Source organism: Eretmochelys imbricata, chromosome 7 (genome assembly GCF_965152235.1).
Source record: "Eretmochelys imbricata isolate rEreImb1 chromosome 7, rEreImb1.hap1, whole genome shotgun sequence".
Classification (NCBI taxonomy): domain Eukaryota; kingdom Metazoa; phylum Chordata; order Testudines; family Cheloniidae; genus Eretmochelys; species Eretmochelys imbricata.
The window spans coordinates 122,311,796-122,325,470 of record NC_135578.1 but is presented as its reverse complement, the minus strand read 5'-3'; the positions used below and the strand labels follow the sequence as shown (position 1 = coordinate 122,325,470).

The 13,675-nt window shown below is 57.5% G+C and overlaps 1 protein-coding gene across 1 annotated transcript in view; it reads right to left on the bottom strand.

Annotated features, from left to right (window-relative positions):
• Positions 1-13,675, bottom strand: part of SEMA4G (semaphorin 4G) — a 56,063-nt gene that overhangs the window by 25,852 nt on the left and 16,536 nt on the right. The gene's annotated exons all lie outside the window — the stretch shown is intronic.

Sequence of the window (13,675 nt, the reverse complement as noted above, 5' to 3'; positions counted from 1 at the left end):
ACAGGGGTGAATTGCACCTCTAATGTACCTGCATGAGACAGGAGTGGGGATAACTTCACTGGCATTAGAAGGGAAATCCACTTCTCTGGTATCTGCAGATCTATATGAACGTATGTTTTCCCAGGCCCGGGCCAGAGGTTCTTGGGTGCTATTGTGAGATTTCAAAGGGGGGAGAAGGATTCAGGATTTGGCCGTGCACAGCGAGGAAACCGTTTGCACCTCCAGAAGAAGACGGACCTGGGGTCTGTTGGCCGTGTGCGCGCGGAGCAGAACTAAACTGCAGGGGAATTGTCACTCCCGTAGACAGGCAAAGCAAAGCAGGACCTGCGGACAGCACTCAGCGTCGGGATGCGTAGGCAGCAACGTGGGTTTTGGAGCAATCTCCCGGACTCACACAAATGTGGGGCTGGAAGGGACCCTGAGAGATCACCCAGCTGATCTACATGGGGTGGGAAAAGGAAACCAAGCGTCTGGATGAGTCTGAGCAGAGGAACCGATGCCCTTCTGCAGACACACCAGGGCACATGCAGACAGATGTGATCGCTGCTTCTGAGCTGCATTTATTAGGAGCTGAAGGACAAGGCTGCTTCCCCGGAGCCAGTGTGACTCATCTCTGGAAGTGCCCGCGAGCCGCACACCAGCTGTCGATGCTGAGTCCTGGTCACTTGGATTCAGCGCTTGCTCTTTGTTGGGCTGCTGTATCGGGTCCCCCAGCTCCAGGGAACCCCTCTCTCTCACCAATCTGTGTTTAAGTGCTGCATCTACCAGGCACTCGGCTGTCACTCCCCCGGGCTGCTGCTGCACAGTTGGGTTTATTTCACGCTCGTATCTGGACCTTTGCATTGGCTCAAGAGCGTCCATAAGAAACATGAATCTGTGCTTTACAGTCAGACGGGAACAGCAAACTCCTGCAGCTGTGGAGTTGGGTGGGGAAGGTGCTGGTGCGGGAGACGCAGCCCCCCCCCGCCCCGACTTTGCCCAAAGGATTGCATGATGACACAGAGCTGCTGCTCCTCTATCCTGGAGGTGGGGGTCTGTGGAGAAGTGGGTCCCAGCATGCAACAACAGCACTGCATGCTGGGCCCAGGGCGTCCTGGCAGGAGAGAGGTTTCAGGAGGGAGACTGGTTTAGGGAGGGCATCCCGCTGGAAGGCACATGGGCACAGGGGGCAGCATGAAGGGGCAAAGCTGAAAGTGGGAGGAAGGACGGAGGGGAGCGGAGAGAGAGAGCAGGAGGGAACAGGAGCAGAGACATGCAGGGAGGGTGAACAACCAGAGCTTAATGCAGAAGGAAGCTGGGGAAGGGATTCGAGGAATCAGGGACTCCCAGGAGCCCATCCCCGGACTGTTATACCCTCTCAATTCCCACTTGGCAAAGGGAGCTTCTCACAAGCTGAGCTGGCCGTCTGAGGGCTTGGGGGCTCAGGCCAGGGGTAGCCACCTCTCCAGGTGGACGAAATGGGTGTGGGCCTTACAGGACGCAGCAGGGGGCTAGAAACCAGGCCTGAGGGGGAAGAGAAGGGCAGCCTGAGGTCAGGGAGAGAGGGAGAGCCATGCAGGGAGCAGGAGCCTACTGGGTGAAAAGCCCCCGCTCAGAGGACCACCAAGGAGTCGTGTGGCTGGAGGGAAGGCAAGGCAGGCTGCAGGCCAGGCTGTAAGCCAGGGGAAGCCCTGAAAAATGAACACGGAGACTTTGGAGCCTAGAGGGAAACTGAGGCAGCAGATGGGCCCAAAGCCAGCCCAAGTGAGTCCCTGCTCAGAGTGTCTCCCCTGCCCTCTGGCTTTAGTGCATTATAGGACCTCCCCACATCAGCTTGCATCAAGGGCCCACATGGGAGAGGGGATCTCGGCTGGGAGAAGGCACCTTTCCAAGCGGCAGCAGCTGGCAGGGCTGCCCATGACTGTGGCCGTGGCCCGTTCAGTTCCTCTTAGAGCTGCCAGCCTGGCTCACGCCCAGGGGCAGGGAGAGACGGGAAGTGGGGGCTGGCTGGCGGCTTGCTGCTTCCCTTGCGGGGGGCCGAGGCCGGCTGGGGCTTCGTAAGCAGAAGTGGGAAAGCCCCACCCGGCGGCGGGGGGGAGCAGCTGTGACGTCACAAACGCCGCAGGAAGACGGGGCTCCGCACCGCCGGCCTGGGGTGCAGCCACAGGAGCCTTACGGCTGTAACTGCCGGGGCAGCTGCAGCCGGAGTGCTTTACCGGCTGCGTTATCGCCCTGCCCACGCAGGAAGGGGGGATAAGCTAGGGGCACCTTTTCCCCGGTACAACGGCCCTGGTTTAACTCGACTTTAAAGCTGGGTAGTCCCACGGCAGGCAGCCCGATGCAGTGCTGATGCTGGGCCTGTCGCGTGTACGTTCCCTGAGTTCGGCGAAGCCCCTCTGACCCGGCTGAAACGGTCTCCACCCAGGCCAGCCGTATGAGCGTTTGTGTCCGTTAGTTAAACTGGTGCCTCTTCTGCCCGGCGACGAGGCCTCAGTGGGATTTCCCCTCACGAGCGGGAGACGGCTCCAGCCAGAATCCGCCATATCGTGCGGGTTTTAAGCCAGGAGACTGGGCCTGGTGGGCCACGAAGAGGGGCCCGTTTCCAGCCAGACGGTGGCTCGGGAATCCCCAGGCCTTGCTGCCGCGAGACAGGCCGATCTGTCGCATTTCACAGCGGAGCGCGACGCAGGAAGCACGCGCCGCTGGGCAAAGCGGAGAATGTTTCCCTGTGGCATTTCACACCCGCGCGGTCACTGGGCTCACAGCATGGCGGGAAAAATGAAAACAAAAGCCAGTGGCCTAGGAAGGGATTTAGTGTAGTGGCGAAGGACTAACTGCCAGGAACTGGGGCTCCTTATCTTGGATCTGCCACTGCTTCCTTCTGAGGCCTTCACCAAGTCACCTTCTCTTTGCCCTGGTTTAAGAAGCGGAACCGTGGGGTCCTTACCCAGCCCAGGGAAGGGACTGGGGCAGAGCCGGCCGGAAACCCGTTTAGTGAACAACTTAAAAACTGTCTTCATTCGGAAGTGTTCGAACGAGCACATTTTAAGTTTTGTGGGTGAAATGTATGCACTTCCCGCCCCCCAAATTCCTGAAAACATTCTCCCAAACATTCCATTTCCATTGCCCAAACCCCTGGCTGTGGGGAAACAAAACACTGCCATACAAATGGGACGCACTTTCTTTTTAAAAAGTGTTGTTTTTTTTCCCACCCAAAAAAAGACCTTTTCATCTGAAGAAACTGAAAGCAGCCCCAGGGGTGAGGATTAACCAACGTTTGTAAAGCACTTTGAACGTGCACATCGAGTATTATTATTTAACCAGCTTGGCTAACGAGCGAAGAGGACAAAAGAAATAAATGAGGAGGAAGGTCTTGTGGAAAGCAAACAGCCCTAATTGCTTTCAGTCTCGTGTTGGAAAGTTTTCTTCACTAATTAAAATCCCTCTTCAGATTCAGGAGCCACTAGTGTCTGGGTCCTGCTACAACAAATCACACCGTTTATGACACCGGTGTCTTTCCACGGCTGGAAGGAGAAGAAAACACATCCCTGGAGAGCCCGGCTGAGGGCTGTGTACAGAGTCCGGCTGGAATTCATCAAGGAATAGTGTTGTCTAGGAGTTATAGAGCCAGGCACAAAAGGAAGATGCACGGAAACCTGACTGCGGCTGTAGGGAAAAGAGCCAAACCTTTGCACCCACTCCTTAAAGCAGCAGTGCAGTCTCCCTACAGGTGCCCAGAGGCAGCTGTCTGAGGTTTGTGTCTTGTTCCTGGGTCTAACGCGCACAGGAGCTGCAATTCGAAACGGGAGGGACAAAGGACGAGGTGCTCCCGGGGCCCAGTTCCACGACAGAGGGAGCTTTCCAAGGGTTTAGTAAGTTGCTAGGGGAAAAGAGGGACTCAGCCTCTGTGGCCCACCCAGCTCATCGTCCCCCTGCTGCGGCTGCTCACCTGGGGCACAATTGAGCCCAACAGTGAGGGGGAGGGCGGGGTGCTTCCTGACTCTAATTTCACACAGGCCGCCGAGGAGCCATTGCGCGGGAACAGCGTCTGGGCCCAATCCTGAGGGGCCTGCAGAAAGAAGGTAACTAACCAAAAGCCCCAGGCGGGGGCTCCTGCCAGCTGGGCTTTGGAGGTGCTGAAGGGTGAAGCAGCTCAGGAGATGAGCTCCCCACAATGGCACAGTCTGTCTGTGGCTTCACCCCCCACCCCGATTTGCGCCGCTGAGAGATCCTTTCAGGCCCCAGCCCGGCGGGCCGAGCCAGCCCGGTGCTAGGAGATCGAAGCCCGTTTAGGTGCAGGAAGCATGGGGGACCTTGCTGCCCCCGCTGGCTGGCTCATAACTCTCTGGAGAGCAGGTGCAATGGGCCCATCGCAGTCACATACACGCACCACTCAACCCTGAGCCCTCCCAGAGCTCTTTGCAGCCTTTAGAGCTCAAAGCTTAGTACAGAACAGGGAATGCAGCTTTCACTCCCGTGCACAGGGTCGCCCTGGCCTGCAGCAGAGCTGGGAGCAGAATCCAAGCTTGCAATCTGGTGCCTTATCCATTGGCCCATAGGCACCAACTCTGTGGGTGGAGACCCACTGGGAAAAATAAAGTCAGGGCCTATGCAGTGGCCCACATAGTCCCCACTGGACCCACGTTTGCACAAGCGGCATCATCGGCTGCCCGCATCTTTCCCCCAGGGGTACTTTGGAGGCCGAGTGGCCGACTGTGGTCGCCGGCTGGGTGGGAGAAGTGAAGCAGCTTTTCCCTGAGACGGCTCAGCGCGGCGCTGGGCTTCACTCCAGCCTGTGTCAGGGCCCTTGGCCCCTCTGCTGAGCCTGCCCCCAAGGCCCAGGCCCGCGGCTAAGGCACTGGCGGGGGAATCAGGCCACCGGGGTTTGATTCTTGGCTCCGCCGCTGAGCAGACGTCAGCACATCGCTGCCTCTCTCCGTACCCCAGGTTCCCCTCTGGGAGGCTGCGCTCGAGACAGGAGATATCGAGAGCCAGAGCTGACAGCAGGGACTCAGGTGTGGACGGACACCGCTCAGACCACCCACGCAGCTCTCAGGCACGCCAGGTGTTATTGAAGGCCAAAGCTCAAGGGAGAGGAGCTCGTGGCTGGCACGACGCCCCTCACGGCTCCAAAGGCGATCCCCAAATGGCTGTGAGGCAGCCAGCTCCGCTCTGCGAGGGATCCATCCCCCAGCAACGGGGAGGGAGAGATTGTAACCTGGCCCAGGGACTCCGCCCTTGGTGCTGGGATCCCAGGAGGGGGAAACCTCCGAGGGTCACCTAGCTGGCGCAGAAGTGCCACTGCGGACTGCAAGGAGGAAAAACGCTTCCCTCTGACCCAGCACTGAGTCAGCGACGCGAAGGGGCCTCCAGAGGAGGCACAAAACTGAGGTCTTAACAGGCTGGTCATCGGCCATAGAGCAGATTTCTCTCTGCCACATTTCCACATCCAACTGAAAGTGCAGGAAAAGAGCCAGGGAGGTGGAATTCCTGTGTCAGCTTTTCAGGCCAGAAGGGACAATTAAATCATCTTGTCTGGCCTCAAGGAAGCAGTCCAGGACTAGCAGAGGATGGAACTGTTATGTACCGTTGCGCGGGGCCATTAGATAGCTGCGAGGTTTCGCCCCAGAGGTGGCTGCATTTCGGAGGCCGGTGGAAGCGGGCCCTGCAGATCAGTTGAAGTTTGGAAACCACGTTGGGATCCTTGGGCTGGAGGGCGCTGCAGAAACTAAAGTTATTCGTGAAACAGAACGGGTGAGGCTAGTGTGGGGCACTCTGGGCTCCAGCCCCACACCCATGAATGTAACCAGCCAACCAGGGCCGAGAGCTGGGCTCCCAGGATTCACTCTCCAAAGCACTGACATTAGACAACCGATAGAAGCAGCTAGTTCACCCCAATTTCACTTGGACGGAGAGAGGGTGGGGCTAGGGAGTTTGGCCACCTGGCAGCAATTCATCAGCTCTCACAAAGCAAGAGCCTGGCAGCTGGCCCGCAACAACTCAAACCCGCCCAGCAGGGGAAAGGGACGGGTTGAGGAAGGTGGCATCAGGGCTGGATTCAACGGGTGCCAGGGAGAAGGAGCAAAGAGATGGCCAGCATATCCTCTCCCCGTTCCCTGCTCGGCAGGAACACTCAAGAGCTGGTTGTTCGAGCACGGTGGAGTGGTTAGAGCACGTCACATCTCTTGTAAGCTCGGGGGCTGTCTTTTCAGGGTGTGTATATACAGCGCCTAGCACCACAAGGTCCTGCTCCCTAATAACAACGCACTAAATAAACAGCAGAGCGAGGAACAAGGATCTGTCCCCAGCGCTGCCTCGGAATCACTGTGTGACTTTAGACAGGTCACTTAACCTCTCTGTGCATCAGTTTTCTTGGCACAATGCAGATAATGCGAGACAGAGAGAGTGAGTGAGTGTGTGTCTGTCCATCCGTCCATCTCCATCCTACATGAAAAGCCAGCAATGGCTGTGAGGGGGTTTGAGATCTTTGCTATTGGCCAGTTCTTCACAAAGTTCAGGCACACAATTGGATGCAGCATGGCCTAGTGGATAACGCACTGGAGTGGGATTCAGGAGACCTAAATTCTACTCCCAGCTCTGTCACTGGGCTGCTGGGTGACCTTGCCTCAGTTTCCCCATCTGTAAAATCGGGATAATAATACCGCCCTCCTTTGTAAAGCATGTTGAGATCTGCTGCTGAAGACTGCTAGAAACACCAGGTATTATTCTTTTGCACATGTAATATTGCTTGTACAGTCCTGCCCAGCGGCCCCACTCAGGATTGGGGGCCCACTGTGCACGATGCTGTACATACAATGAGGTAGACACAGTCCCTTCCCCAAAGAGCTTCCAGTCCACTAAATGACTGGCCTTTCTGACTGCACACGCCATCACTGTGACGGTGCATACAACTGAGGTGCACGACCGCCTGCCCAAACGACCTGGAATTCAGACAGGCAAGGTATTTGCATCGTTAGACTTTTACAAACAAACAGGCCTGTGCAGAGTAAATAAAGGATCCCCCCCAGCCCGAGCAAAGCACAAACCATCTGATCTTGGCCTCCAGGCTGCTGGAACCCTGGCTGAGGGGAGTGGGAACAGATGGCAGGTACCTGCCTTGCAGAGCGACTCTCCAAAGCGGCCAGGAAACAAACACGACTTTCTAGGCTCCGGCCGTGGGGAGGGAAGGCAACTGAGGCCAAGAGCTGCAATTAACCAGGTGACTTCCCCACCGACAGGACCCCGGCTGCCATCTGCTGCGACGTGGGAAATCAGGCACTTGCCAGCAGTCGCCGCATGCGCGTTCCCCGCTGGTTTTCGGAGTCAGTGACCTCACGCGGCGCCAGGCAACGGCATGCTCTCCCTAAAGGTCCCTGGAGCGCTAGACAGTGCAAAAGCCATGGCACCCCGGCAACCGCTGCTTCCCTGGAGAGCCGGCGGCTGACCGTTCCTGCCCGGATCTGAGACCGTCAGGCTTGTGTGGCCCAGGGAAGAGATCCAAAAGGCCACGTGGCGGGGAGGGCTGGCAGCCACTTGCCCTCCTTTTTGGGGCGTCCTTTGATTGCCTTGCCAAGGCGCTCCGGAGTGTGCTTCTGCTCTGAGGGAATGACTGGGGAGGGAACCCCGTTCTACGTAGCTTCCCACCCAGTGGGTCGTGACAACGGCCCAAAGCCAGAGCTCTCCTCTCCGGCAGCCTCCCAGGTAAAGCACCGGGAGTTCTGCCAGAGTACGGCCAGAGGAACAGGGCAGGAGGGCCTGCTACCTATGCCTTATGTAAGGGGACTGTTGACCCCTTACTAACAGTCAGTGGGGTGTTTTGGTTGGCTAACTCCCAGTACTACAAGGGGGAAGGGTCGCTAGGGAATCAGGACCCTGAGACTGACAGTCCCCAGGAACAATGGGAGAGGCCAATGCTCCAGGTCAGCCTGAATGACAGGGTGAGCAGGCTATTCAGGGAGTCAGGAGGCCAGGGAGGTCCCGTCCTCCATCTGAGCTGGAATTGGCTGGGTCAGACAGAGTGGGGCTGAGCTAAGGAGAAAGCAGGGGCCTGAGCTGAGCTGGGGAGCTGAGCTGGGCCAGATCCAGCAGCCCAGAGAGAGCAGACCCTGTCCTGGGAGCACAGCTGCAGCCCCAAAGCCAGAGGCACAGCCCAGAGAGAGCAGACCCTGTCCTGGGAGCAGAGCTGCAGCAACCAGAGCCAGAGGGACCAGAAAAGCAGCCCAGGAAGCAGGTCAGTGCTGGGAGCAGAGTCACAGAAGCAGCCTGCAGAGCAGACCTGTCCCGGGAGCAGAGCTGCAGCAACCAGAGCCAGAGGGGCCAGAAAAGCAGCCCAGGAAGCAGGTCAGTGCTGGGAGCAGAGTCACAGAAGCAGCCTGCAGAGCAGACCTGTCCCGGGAGCAGAGCTGCAGCAACCAGAGCCAGAGGGGCCAGAGCAGCAGCCCAGGGAGCTGGAGGCAGAGCAGCAGCCGTGCAGAGACAGAGTGATGGAGCTGGGGCTGGAGCAGTCCGGAGCTGGGTGCGGTGAGCAGCTGGGGAGAGCGAGAGGGGACCCTGGGCAGTGGGCCCAGCACAGGGAGATGCCTCAGCCAGGAGGCTGCAGGCCAGACTCGGAGGGGGATTGGTAACCCTGACAGGACGGGGGCGACACTGGGAAGAAGGGTTCTGCCACCTAGAGCCTGAGAGCGTGTGGCCACCACCAGAGCAAGTGTCCAACCCGCAGCATCCCTGCAGCACGGCCAGGGCCTGAGCAGGAGGCCTGGGGCTTACAAGGAACAGACTGTGAACTGCCCTGACGTTCCAGAGACACTGTTTGTGATGTTCCCTGCCACAGAGCGGGGTGATGTGTTTCCTTTAACCTTTCCCATTTTCCCTTATTCTTTTTAAAATTAATTGTTGATTAAATAACTTGCATTTGCTTTAACTTGTATGTAATGGTCAGTGGGTCAGAGAAGTGCCCAGTGCAGAGAGAATACCCCGGAGCGGGGACACCCTAACCCTGTCCTAGGTGACCACAGCAGGGTTGGGGGTCGAGCCCCCCAGGAATCCTGGGCCCAGCCTTGTTGGGGTTACGAGGACTCTGCCAGACAGGAGAGTGGAAGGGGAGTCCTCAAGGGCAGGGAGGCCACTGGGTAAAGGAAGTGGAAGCGAGGACTCAGATCCTTTCGCTAGCCCACTTCACCGGGGTAGTGCAGAAGCCAGGAAAGTTCCCCACAATAACAGGACTGTTCCCCCGCTTACACTTAGGAACTGTCACATTACCGTGTTCACCTGGAGTGATTATTCTCTTCTAACGCAGAGCGTCCCCAGCCAGCCCGACCCCACCCAGGCTCCAGCATGATGGAAGGACACCAGCTGCTGGCAGCATAGGGCTGCTCCGGATTGAGACCTGGCCTTGCTCGCGCTTCCCACGTGCTTCCTGCGCTCACGGCCTGGGTTGGGTTGGCTGGATTTGCCTGGAGGCTGGGACCATGCAAATCTTCCCTGGCTAGTCACAGGAGCCGGGGGGGGAAGAGGGGGAAGGGCCCTTGGGGAGGATGCCGACTTTTCAGCTCACTGCCCTCCCCAAGCTAAGGGGGCCCAAGCCTATGGGAAGGCTGGAGCCCGGAACTCCCACCTGCGGGTCCCTCGCCTCACCCCGCGCCCAAGCCGCGACACCCATCTGATTTGTGTTAATTCAGTCCCACGGCCCACTCTGCTCCAAGGAATCAGAGCTGGACGAGCCCCCTCTGCTCACTGATTCTGTCTTCCCTGCCCGGGGCCCTGCAGTGTAAGATTCTGGGTTGGGACAGCAGGATACACACACTGACACAAAGGCCTGGGAACCGGAGGAGAGATGCCGTTTGCACGTGGGCGTGGAGAGCAGAAATCGCTCGCATCATAAATCCCCCAGCGGCCATCCCTTTGCTGGGGCGCCAGCTGCCTGGGGCCCAGGTTTCGATCTCTGTGAGATCCTCCGAGTTTCCTTGAAGCTTTTCACCTTCTACTCACCAGCTCCCTGCCTCCCCCAGCCTTGGGAGCTGGGAAGATGGATGTGGAGGGAGGGGAGCGGACAGGGCAGGATGGGCAGGTGCTGCCTGCGGGGAAGTACAGGTCTGGGGTGGAGCTCAGCCCGGGTGATATCCCAGAGCCACATAAACCCGACCACGCCCCCTTTCTGTGCTCCACCGCTTGCCCCGCAGCGGCATTGCAGCCCCTCTGGTTCATATGGTGCCCTGGGATGTGCTGAGACCCCTGCTAAGGACCGAGACAAGCTACGCCTGTTATCAGGCTGTAGGGTTACGACTGGATACTGCAGGGTTGCTGCGTGAGAGCCAGCACGGGCAGCTGACGGAGACTCCTGCACTGCAGGAAGCCGTGTGGCTTGCGCCCGAGGCTCCCCCTCTCCTCCCCGCAGCACCAGATGGGGACCAGGGGCAGGGCAGCGAGGTGGAAGAGAGCCATGCAGATGGTAAGGGCTACCGAGGCAATGGAGCCAGCCTGCCATCACCCTAGCAGCCAGAGCGTGTACAGAACCAAAGCCACGGGCTCATCTGGCCATGGGCCACCCCAACGGCAGCCTCCACCCCTCCTCCCCCTGCCACGGCACTGCTGGAACAGACTCACAGCTCCCAAGGCCAGAGGGGACCAGTGTGATCATCTTGTCTGACCTCCTGTCTCGCACAGGCCAGAGACCTGCCCCAGAATAATCCCTAGGGCAGATCTCTTAGAAACTCTTATGTTCTACAACCAGCCAGCCTTATTTTAAAATTGCCAGCCATGGAGAATCCACTCCGGCTCTTGGTAAATTGCTCCAATGGTTAATGACTGACTATTAAACACTGACACCTTATTTCTAGTCTGAATTTGTCTAGCTTCAGCTTCCAGCCATCGGATGGTGTTAGATGTTTGTCTGCTAGACTGAGCAGCCCGTTATTCAAGATTTATTCCCCATGCAGATATTTGCAGACTGTGATCAAGTCACCCCTTAAGCTTTTCTTTGTTAAACTAAAATAGATGGATCACCTTGCTACAAGGCAAGTTTTCTAACCCTTTAATCAATCAGTCTTGTGGCTTTTCTCTGACCCCGCTCCAATTCATCGACATCCTTCTTGAACGGTGGGCACCAGACCTGGACACAGGATCCCGGCAGCGGTCGCACCAGGGCCAAATCCAGAGGGAACATAACCTCTCTGCTCCTACTGGACAGTCCCCTGTTTACGGATGTCTGGCCACAGCACTGCGCTGAGACCTCAGGGTCCCCTGATTCTCTACCTCAACCTCCAAATCTACAAGTTGCTGCTTCCCAAGCTAGCCTCACCCGTCCTGTAAGCACGGTGGCATTCTTCCTTCCCAGACGGATACATTTACATTTAGCCATATTAAAACACATTGGTTGCTTGTGCCCAGTTTACCAAGGGATCCAGATCACTCCATCAGTGACCTGTGCGCTTCATTCTACACAGACCCCCACAATTCTTGTGTCATCTGCGAACGTTACCAGTGATGATTTCATGTTTCCTTCCAGGTCATTAATACAAATGTTAAATAATGGAGGGCCAAGAACAGGACCCTCCTGGAAACACCCCCGTTGGGTGCCGCTGCCCCATTTACCATTCCCTTTTGAGACCTCTCAGCTAGCCAGCCGTTAATCCACTTAACATGGGCCATGTTAATTTGATAGCTTTCTATTTTTTTAATCACCGTGTCAGGTGGTACCAAGTCAAATGCCTTACAGAAGTCTTAAGGGGGTCACAAGCATGTTCCGGACCCAAGCCTCCCCTAAACCAGCTGGCAGCTGATCTCCCCCTCAGCACCTGGAAGAAAGGGCAGCCCTGGGGGGCGGTGTGGACGACAACGCAGGAACGGTGGGAGAAATGAGCTACTCCTATGTGCTGCGGCTGGCCAGACAGGGCCAAATCCAACCTCTGGGGAAGACTGCGGGTTTGCACCAGTGTAACCAGGAGCAACATTTGGCCCAATGGGGGTTGGCCCATGGTAGAGGGATGGGAATGCAGGTCAGGTGATAGGCTGGCGCATTCACTCAACACCTATGCAGAGGGCTGGGCCGGAGTCTCCATGGACAGGCAACGGCACAGCCAGGATTCAAATTCTGCTTCCTCCCCAATCCTTTGCTCAGAGCAGCAGCCGACACTGACTGGCAGATCTGGGTGTTTCCTAAAAGCGGAGAAGCAATCTTGGTCTGATCGGCGTCTAGGGCGCAAGAGAAATAAAACTAGCAGAAGGCAAACAAGCAGGAGGCTGAAAGATCCAGAGATTCCACACGGTGCCTTGCTTAATCAGGATCTAATGAGGCCCGGAGCTACAGAGCCCCAGTCAGCTCCACCGATGTGGATGATGGTCTCTGCTGGCAGATTTGAGTGAGCCTTTTAACAGCCCCATTGGCCTGGTACCAAGGCAGTCGCCCCAGGAAGGAGCTGTCATCCCTGGGACCTGTCTGCCTGCTGATAACACACCCAGTGGGTCCAGAGACCAGAGCTGGACAATGGAGCCCTTAGCTTGGATGCTGGGGTCCGCCCCAGGTTGGCCATGCTCTGTGGCCCGGGGATAAAACCGGTTGATGATGGTTCCAGGGGGTTGGGTGACCATAGCACAAAAGGCTCCATCATGACTGATCCACAGAGAGGCCCTGGCTAAGAAGGCCTGGAGCCTACCGTCCCCCCTTACTGGCAGCAGACTGGGCCCTGGGGCGGGGTAAAGCACAGTGCCAGAACATGGGGGAGGGAAGAAAGCTTGCTGGGGGTGGGGTGGGGGGGTCTGTGCTGTACCTGTCCCAAGGGAGGGCAGAGGAGCAGGTTTTCACTCCAGCAATGGAGAAGAGGGAGGAATCTGCAAGGACGGTTTTCCCCAGCAGCTTCCAGCTTGACCCAGTTTTGCTTTCTGCAGTGAAACCAGGTCTCGGGAACGGCTGCGTGCAGGACCCAGGCACGGTCTGATTGTGCATGTGGCCTTGATAAGGATTTTTACGCAGTTGCTGATGGAGTCAAACGATGGTGCCGCCCCGATGGAGCAGAGAAGCTGGCTCCCTTAGCACAGATTCCACAGGCAGGAGCTCTCCCTGGGTCCTCGTTCCACCTCTTCCCCCTCTCTGCCCTGCTGCAGCGACCCGACGGAGCAGAGGAGAGAGCTCAGCTGATCAGAGGAAGAGAGGGCTGTGTTGCACTCCCAGTACACAGGTGGGCTGGATGATAGTGCCCTTCACAGTCACTTTAGAGGAAGGGAAGCCCAGGCTGCTGTGAGTGGATCCCGGCCTGGGCTCACCACCACGCTCGCACAGAGCCAGAGGAGCATTTCTGTTTTTAGAGTGAGCTCTTGGATCCCCCCCGAAAGCGACTGACCCGGCGTAAAACACACAGCAATGTCCCAACCCCAAGGGACGCTCGCTCCCCTTCTCGGCGGGCAATAAGCTCATCACTGCAAGGGCAAGAGACACAGCTGGCCCGGCCCAGCCCACAGGTTTGCTGAGCCTTCCTCCAAAGGGTTAACGGGGACTTCGAGTGTTATTGTCCTGGAAAACAGCCGAGCAGCGCTCCTCCCTGCACAGGACAGCTGGCAGCTGGTCACACACCTGAGGCCGGGTGTGTGCTACAGAGTTAGGCTGGCATAGCTCTGCTGGCCAGGGGTGTGAAAAAATGACACCCCGAACCGCCATAACTGCTGGCAAAATTCCCAATGGAGACGTAACTATGCCGGCAGAAGA